The following is a 9,137-nucleotide window of genomic DNA, read 5'->3' as shown; positions in this document are numbered from 1 at the left end:
AAAAACTTTCTCATCTATCATCTCTACCTCATTTTAACCCCCTCCCCCACCCCTCTCCCCTGAAATGGGGATGCACATATACAACGCCCCATCTGTCTCGGCAACCATTAGCCTGAATATATCAAAACTTGATAAGTTACTTCCAGCTAAGGAGGACCTGTGCATATAAATCACATGTTCAGGGAGTTCTGTCCCACCTTTTCTACTAGTATTGCAATAATTTCTGTTATTATGTTCAATATATAATTTTGAAAAAAGGAATTTAATTCAAATATTCCTTCTACTGATACATATTTTACTAGCACATAAAACCTGCTCTTATGTGCTACTTTAGAGAGTAGTTATGTTTCCAGTAATATTATTCCCTATTCCCTCTCTCCCCTTCATAGAGATAGAGTAGTTTTGCAAATGTCCATCTTGATAATTATTTTTGATAAATTCCAAAAAAAAATTTTGCCTTGCAGATGACTTACTGGTGTTGGAAAATATGAGTGTATGTACAGTAAATATGAATTTATAAGTATGACTGTTCAGTGGGATACAACATTATGTTTAATTACTGGGATCCTATATTGTTGTATGACACAATTTACAAGTTTATGAATCATGTATACAAGTAAACATAGTTACTCATTCACCTACTTTTAATATGTCAGTAAAGTGCTAATGAAAAAAATCCAGTCTTTGTTCTGTATTTTGTAAAGAGAATGTTTTAAGTGGATATCAAGTGGTTGTTTTGAAAGTGTTCAGGGAGAAATATTAGTATACTAATGTGTGTATACACAACATTTGGAGTCAAGTGTGTAGGTGAAGTCAAATGGTACATTTGGAGTCAAGTGTGTAGGTGAAGTCAAATGGTTACCTGTACACCACATGTGTGGTAAAATGGTCAATACTATGGTAACATATACACCTGATGTGAAGTAAAATGATCAGTTGTGTGGTAAATTTAACACCACATGGGGAAATAAAATGTTCAACTCGGTGGTAACATCCATGTAAAGTCAAGTCTGTAGGAACAACACTACATGTTAACAAAAGTGGCCAGCTCTGTGGTAGTTAACATGTTTAGCAAAATGATACGATCTGTGGTAACACTCACCACATATGGAGTAAAATGGTCAGATCTGTGGTAACATTTACCACATGTGGAGTAAAATTGACTGATCTGTGGTAACATTTACCACATGTGGAGTAAAATTGACTGATCTGTGGTAACATAACCCATGTCAGACACAAGAGTATACAAATGAAATAGCATTTACATGTATTATTGTTTCGATTATTGAAATTATTAATTTTGCAAATATTCATGAAATTCAAATTTATATTCTGCAGTCTGACCAAGGCATAATTTAGTCTTCACTAATGTACTTATCTGGCCATCGTATTCTGTAATTTGACTATTGTAGTTCGTAATCTGACCAACATATGCTCTCATCTGACCATGACATACAATAAGTAACATTAGCCTGACTATTGTATTTCGTCATCTGACCATCGTATTCTGTGATTTGACCATCGTATGTGATTTGACCATCGTATTCTGTGATTTGACCATCGTATGTGATTTGACCATCGTATTCTGTGATTTGACCATCGTATTCTGTGATTGACCATCGTATTCGTAATGTGATCATCGTATTCTGTGATTTGACCATCATATTCTGTGATCTGACCATCGTATTCTGTGATCTGACCATGGCACACACAAGACTGACTTGCATTTCATAAATTTTACCATCGTATATAGTTTGTAGTCTATGACTTAGGCTTGTATATCGTAATCTATCCACAGTATTTTGTAAACTGGTCATCTTATCATTTGATTTTGTGGTCAGAAATAACTTTTCATAATACGCTCATATTTCTAACAAATAATAAAGGAATCGCGCTTCTGGCTTAATTGGCTTGAAATCACTTTTCAAAGGTATCTTAAAACTTTTCTTGGATTTTACGGCAACGTCTTTTTTAGATGCATGTACTTCATTTTTAAAAATATTTACATTGGTAACATGTAATAAAGGAATCCATTAATAAAGTTATGTACAAAAATTCTATACGGTTGATTTTTTTTTATTTGTTTCGGATACTGTTTATTAAATGGTTCCTCCTCAATATTATTTCCTTGCTAATTGAAATCCAAGCTTTTATATACCTTCGGTAAGTTATATTCAATTTTAGATTTTGATATTTTTTCGTTACTTTCAGATTCCAGCATTGGCAGGCATGTCTCTATATATTAACCCGTAATAGAATCCCTTGTTTTTTCAAAGAATTGTTCCCAATGATGAAAATGTTTCTCCGGAGACTAAAATAATTAATTGCGGATGCAAAAGAATGTCCTATATTGAAATTTGATCTCAAGATAAATTTTGAAAGGATACCCCTCAATACTTTCAGTTTGAATTTACGAGTCCACATTTCTTGTGAACTGAATTAAAAAAAATCCGCACAAGTCCACCTACTGTTAATAATAATTATGGTAATTTCCCTGTAACTTTCATCACTAACTTATATCATACAGAGTGAGTTTATGGTAATGTGGTTTTTTTCTCCAGCTAAGTAATAGTAATTAAGTGCCTTAAGAACACGAGCACTTGACTGCTTATATTAATAACGCCACTTGAATTTAAACGATCCAAATGATAGTGCTGATAACCGAGAATTCAGATCGAACGCGGGAGAGGGTGATTGCTATAACATGTCTGTTTCAACATATATTATTTCTTTTATTAGATATAAAGATTCTTGACAGGTTATATGGCCCTATATAAACGGTTGTTTGTATATAACCCGGGGCGCTAGGCGAGCGTTATATTGCAAACAACCGTTTATATACGGCCATATAACATGTCAGGAATCTTTATGACGAATTTATAATACAGCAAACTTCTTTTTTCGGGAAAAAAAATGTAATTTCTTAATAAACTGACAGAAGCCGTGTACATGTATATAAAGCTTTATAATACTGCACGTTTGTAACGTCACTTTTCATTGGATAATCGTGACGTTTATATTATATGTTATTTTGGTTTTGGAGTGATATATGTGGATATATTACCTGTTAAGATTTTATATTACCCGAGCCGTTAGGCGAGGGTGATATTTTATCTTGGCAGGTAATATATCCACATATATCACTCCAAAACCAAAATAATAATTTTATTACCCTTCCCCTGCCGAGTTTAGACGATTTTTTAAAAAATCATTGCTGTTTCAAATGAAACGTCGAAATAAGATTCCCTTTAGGATACCTCTTCGTCACAACATGACGTCACATAAATACATGACGTATTTTTCCCGTACCTTACGAAAGTAAACAAGAGAAAAGGAGTAGTCTATTGAACGCACTTTTTTGTAATTAATATCAAGCTTTCACAAGGTCATATTTGTTTTTCGATACTGATGGTAATATGTATCATTACTCTACTTTGGTAAAATATTGATCATTTGACAGTTAAAAAGTGCTTTTAAATCGGAATTTACACCGCGTAAAATCGAACCGTACGCGCATCACCTCAGCGCATGTTGTTTACAACGTTGGGTACCAAACGGGGAAATTTAGCGTGTATATTACCCGTCTGGCTCGGTTATATCAATTTCTTTCGGGTGATCAATATCCAATCAAAAAGGCGAAAAAAATCTGGAAGGGTAATAAAGTTTTATATACACGGCTGCTGTCGACTCGTGAAGAAATCTTATTTTTTTCTTTAAAAAATGATGCTTGCTGTACTATAAATTCGTTATAAAGATTGTTGACAGGTTATATGGCCGTATATAAACGGCTGTTTGCAATATAACCCTCGCCTAGCGGCTCGGGTTATATTTACAAATAGCCGTTTATATAGGGCCATATAACCTGTCAACAATCTTTATAACTAATAATATAACCGTCACGATTATCCAATGAAAAGCGACGTTACAAACGTGCAGTATTATAAAACGTCAAATATCATAAAGTTCTCGTCTCTTGTGTCAAAGTGGTAAAATTTGAAATAGTAATGTCAAATATCCTTGACCTTTTTACAATGCGATATTTCCCTAGAAACGGAGGTAGCATTTCGCGTTTGTGTATGGCTAAAAAGAGAAACTTCGTATACATTTCCTCTTGTATTTATGCGTAACCTGGAAATAACTTACGATTACATAAAATGTCTTTTTTCCTGCCCTTGAAGAAGTTAAAAGCAGGCCATAATCTGTCTGGATATGGTGTTCGTCGTATTGATAGTACAAGATCATTTCTCCGACCAAAGTTAATGATGAACAGATAGTTCGAGAGACTGGGCTCGAAGTTAAAGAAACGGAGAGAAAGTAGTAACTTGTTATGGAAGTTCTAGGACATAATTATAAATATACAGGCGCGCCACGATTACATGGGCGATCGGTCTGTTGTTTGTAAATGACATATACCGTGTATTTTAGTATAGATTGGCATGAAATGACTTACTATAGGCCAAGTTAAAAGTCAAGTCGACTTGTACGTACACAACACAAGAAAAGCACCTTGACACTCGAGTCTTACAAAATTTTCCTGTAAACCAAATCCACGTTTAAAAATTTTATATACACTTTTGGGAAAATGAAAGAAATTAAAAAAACAGGGGCAAAAATTTTTGTAAATAAAAATTTGGCATATTTGAAATTATACACCTCTTTTTAAAAACAAACCTTTTATAAAAAAATGCATCATTCAAAACCCTTTTTCCGACTTTTTTGGTGTCCTGATCCTGATACAGTTTTTCAAAAAAAGTTTCTGGCCATAAAAGCGAGTCATGTACAGCTTCTCTTTAATATAAGTATCGTATATGTAAGGTCAAAATACAAAAAACGAAAGGACTCGATCTGCCTTTAAAGTTAAGTTTATAGTTGAACTGAACAAAGCTATAATTGTTTTATTTATTAAAAAAAAGGTCAGTTTAAGTCCAAGGTAAATTTGTCTGTATGTGAATAGGTTATTAAGTTCTTAAATATTTATCAATTATCAATGACACGTTACTTACGGTAATAAAATAAGTGACATTGCCAGTAGCCTTTTCTCTGATAAACCGAGATTACCCGCTTAAAACGTAAATACATGTCGTCGCCCTATTCTAAAAATGGTGTATCTACAATTTCCTCTTTTTTGGGAAAAAGGGGTTAAAGGTTCAAGACGTTGTAACTTTTATTTAATAACTCCTAACAGTGTGAACTTCTGGATTGGTATTATAGATGTCAACATGTGATGAAAGCACTTTGTTATTAGTTACCTTTATAATTTGCAGTAATTGTAAAAATTAAAAAAAAAATTTGGAGATAGACCAAAAATGTTTATTTTTAGATTAAAAAATTACTCTAAAAATGACGTTTGCGGAGATATGACAAAGTAACGCTAAAATTGTAAATATCTTTTTGAGTTAGCATTTTTAAGAGTAATAATTTTACTATAGAATATTAGTAGATTTTTACATTCTAAAAACATTTTCAGCCAGAGTGGTTGAACCGCTGACACTGAATCACTTTATCTTGCGTAAATTACTATGTCAAGTGTAAATTCATTCACGTGATCTCCAACGTGGGCCTTTCTCGATAATAACAATATAAAATTGTGCCATAAAAAAAGAAAAACAAACATTTTACAAAATTTTTAAGTCAATGGAAGCTTGCTAAAACAAACTGAAATATTTTGAACCATAATGAAAAATGAAATGATTGTAAACCATGTCTAATATTGTGATTAAATAATACAGATATAAGAATTATATTATCATTTCATTTTCATTTCATTTTATTGGCAAAATCGGCAAATAAACATTACCTTGGCCATTAACAGAGTATCATGAAAAATATGGCCAAAGTTAAATAGTTACAAACATTACATCATAAGACAATATATAACAAAAAGAGCAACAAGAATGAAACTAATTAAGAAGCAGTTACATCTTCAAGAGACTGTTGCCTCAACTTAAATGCATTATGAAACATAGTGAGCACATTTAAGAATAAGCTTTTTTTTATTAGTGGACAATATAGTCCGAAAAGTTTTGTATAGTAGGCCATGAAAATGTTTCCTAAATATTTGGTTCTCTTATAACAGTATAAATTGGACAACATAAAAGAAGTGGTATTCTGATTCAATAGAGTTATATATACATAGTTTACATTTGCGATCGTTTCTATCAATGTTAAAATGTTACCATTAATTCTTTTTAATTCACACAATTAAAGTCAATACCACATGCATTCAAAGTCTCAATTATTGTTGTTTGTGGTTTTAATATCAACGTATGAAAAAAATATCTGCTCAAGTTCTTAACAATCTTTCAAGATTGCAAAATCGTCGTTTTCAAGATTTTAATCATCCAGTGAATTTTGCGATCCCCCCATATTGGTTTTTGGTCGCACAACGTAGATATTGAACAGTGCTAAATCAAAAAACCGAGCCGGCAACATTTTAGATCATTGCCGTATTGTTGCTTTAAGAATTCTGCTATTATCTAATAATATAATCATTGACATTGTACCCGGAGAAACACCTGAAACTCGCATGGGCAAACTTAAAATCTATGTTTTGACAAGACAGTGGTATTCCGATCCCGATTGGGAATTTAAATATCTATTTATTTTGTAATATTTTAAGACTTGAAAACAATGATTTATCTGAAAAATGATGGCAAGTCAAACTTCCCCACCAGACTTGATGTTGTTGATATAAAATTCCAAAGTTTTGTGGAAAGTTCTGCTAACTGCAGTCACATGTTCTAAGAGACAACATTTCTGTAAGGACAACATCTGATAATGTAAGTAAGTCTGACCTGAAATGGACAAAATTATTATTCATTAAGCAATTAAACAACAACAATGTTCGATACTCCAAATAGTTCCAAATAGTTCATAACGAATATTCCGAATATAGTTATCCGAAACTATTTGTTGATTGTGAAACTTTGAGAAATATATATAAATAATGATAATACTATGAAACAAATACTAATACAAAATATAAATTCACTTATAAAACGTATGAAAGCTAAAAATATATTACTTACATGCTTCAGAAACCATTTTTTTAAAAATTGTTACTTGCCTTAGTTAGCCATGGCTGATTTAGATTACGATTGTTGTTGTTATCACTTTGGAGTTAGAACAAAACAATTATATTGTCAGGCCCCTTCAGGTCACATGACCATATATTTTTCAACTTGATTGGCTGGCACGAAAGATTAGCCTAAAAGTGTTACATGTGTTGGGAGATACGACGAAAAAAAGGCTAAACAGCAAAGCTTTCCATTGGACATAGAACAAAAATACAGCCGCTATATCTACAAAAGTATGACGTAAAATTCTTCACAAGTTTTGTTTTGGAGATAGGGAACAAACTAATTACTAAAAAAATGTGCAGTTATCTCATTTTTTGTAAAAATGGAGATAGGACATTTTTAGAATAAGGCGACGATGTAGTATCCAATCAAACAACTGCACGATAATTTAGAGTAATTTCCATAAAATGTCTAGATAACCTGAAACGTTTTAAAATGTTTTTTCATGTTGGACCGTATTTTTTTATTGAAATGATACCACATTTATAACTATCACAACAAAATAATCACAACACGACACAAATTCATGACAAATTCAACACAATACTAACCAACAATATTTTACAAATTTATGATTTGACATTATAATAACTAAACACAATGATTAAAAAAAAAGTAATGAGATTATGCATTTGTGTATTATCAAATATATATTTTACAGTTGTGTACTCGTACAGTAGAATTCAGTATAACGGCAAACCTTTAAAACTTATTAGCACAACAATAAGAATACAATACAAGTTCATGACAAGCCTTTAGAACTAATTAGCACAACAATAACAACACAATACAAATCCATGACGAATACAATACAAATTCATAAAGTCACCAGATATAATTTTATAAAAGTCTATGGTAAGACATTATTATATGTCACCACCATACAATACACATTAATGAAATGTATGTACGTACGTGCGTACGTACGGATGGATAGATGGATGGATGTGGTGTGAACGAAACCTTTGCCCCGGACATGTCACCAGTCATGCCGTTAATTTTAAAGCATAAAGTTTTAATAATTTACCTCCGTGCAATTTCGACAGACTATTAGCCAAGAAGTTATTTTGAGCCAAATATAGGTCACTGAGCACCTAGAACTAAAGTGACAATAATGGAGGAGGTTAGCCTTGATAAGGGCTGATGTGCCTACAGAGGGCGCCACCGTTCAAGCCGTCTTTTCCTGCCTGGTCGTCCCTGTCTAGTTTATACGACCACTCCTCAGAACATCGGCAGCTAGTTCGTAGAATGCTAACTCGCCAATTAGCCAATTAAGTACTGGTGGTAGTTTGGTCTCCAGGATGCCTTCTTTGTTAAATAATCGCTAGGATCTTAACCAGTCAACGTGTTTTTGTGAAGCGAAGCTAAGCCAAGCTCCATATCTTCTGTCGATGCCCTGTGCCTCTCCACGGTGTGCACGTACCGATGAGTAAGAGTAATGTGTTTATACTACAGTGTAAGTTATGAAGCCACTATAATGGGTAGATGTTATAACGTGTATTCCAATTAATTATAATTTCTTACAAATTTTTTTTGTTAATTCTTTCAGAATTTAATATTTGTGAAACTGCTATCTAGAATCCCCGCATGACTCCTTTTTTAATTGTTGTTTTTATTGAATGCGCTCAATTTTTACACCACGGATGTTTTGAATTGCATTTGATTTTTGTGTTTCTTGACTACCGTTGTTCGACTTGCTTTGCTATTTTTTCAATTGAATCAGAACTTAGTCATAAAATTAATGTCAGCCAAATGAATTACTCTACAAATTAAGTTTTTGGTTACAACAATTATCTTATTTAAACCATGTTTTATTTAAAATGTAGAACATTCAATAAAGATATGGTTAGATATATTGATTATGTCATTCGATAATGTAAGAATTCAAGTATCTACATAAATCATCCAACAAGGAAAATATACCTAACTTATCAGCCAACTTTGTTATACCTAAAATAATATGGTTAATGTTATATTGTAATTATCAACGAATGGAGGTGCACAATCAAATCTTACTTCCGAAAAAGAAATGATTTAAAACTTGCCAACGGATAAACA

The sequence above is a fragment of the Ruditapes philippinarum genome, unplaced genomic scaffold (assembly GCF_026571515.1).
Source record: "Ruditapes philippinarum isolate M1 unplaced genomic scaffold, ASM2657151v2 ctg1678_1_1_1_1, whole genome shotgun sequence".
In the NCBI taxonomy this organism is placed as follows: domain Eukaryota; kingdom Metazoa; phylum Mollusca; class Bivalvia; order Venerida; family Veneridae; genus Ruditapes; species Ruditapes philippinarum.
This window is presented reverse-complemented; position numbering follows the sequence as displayed.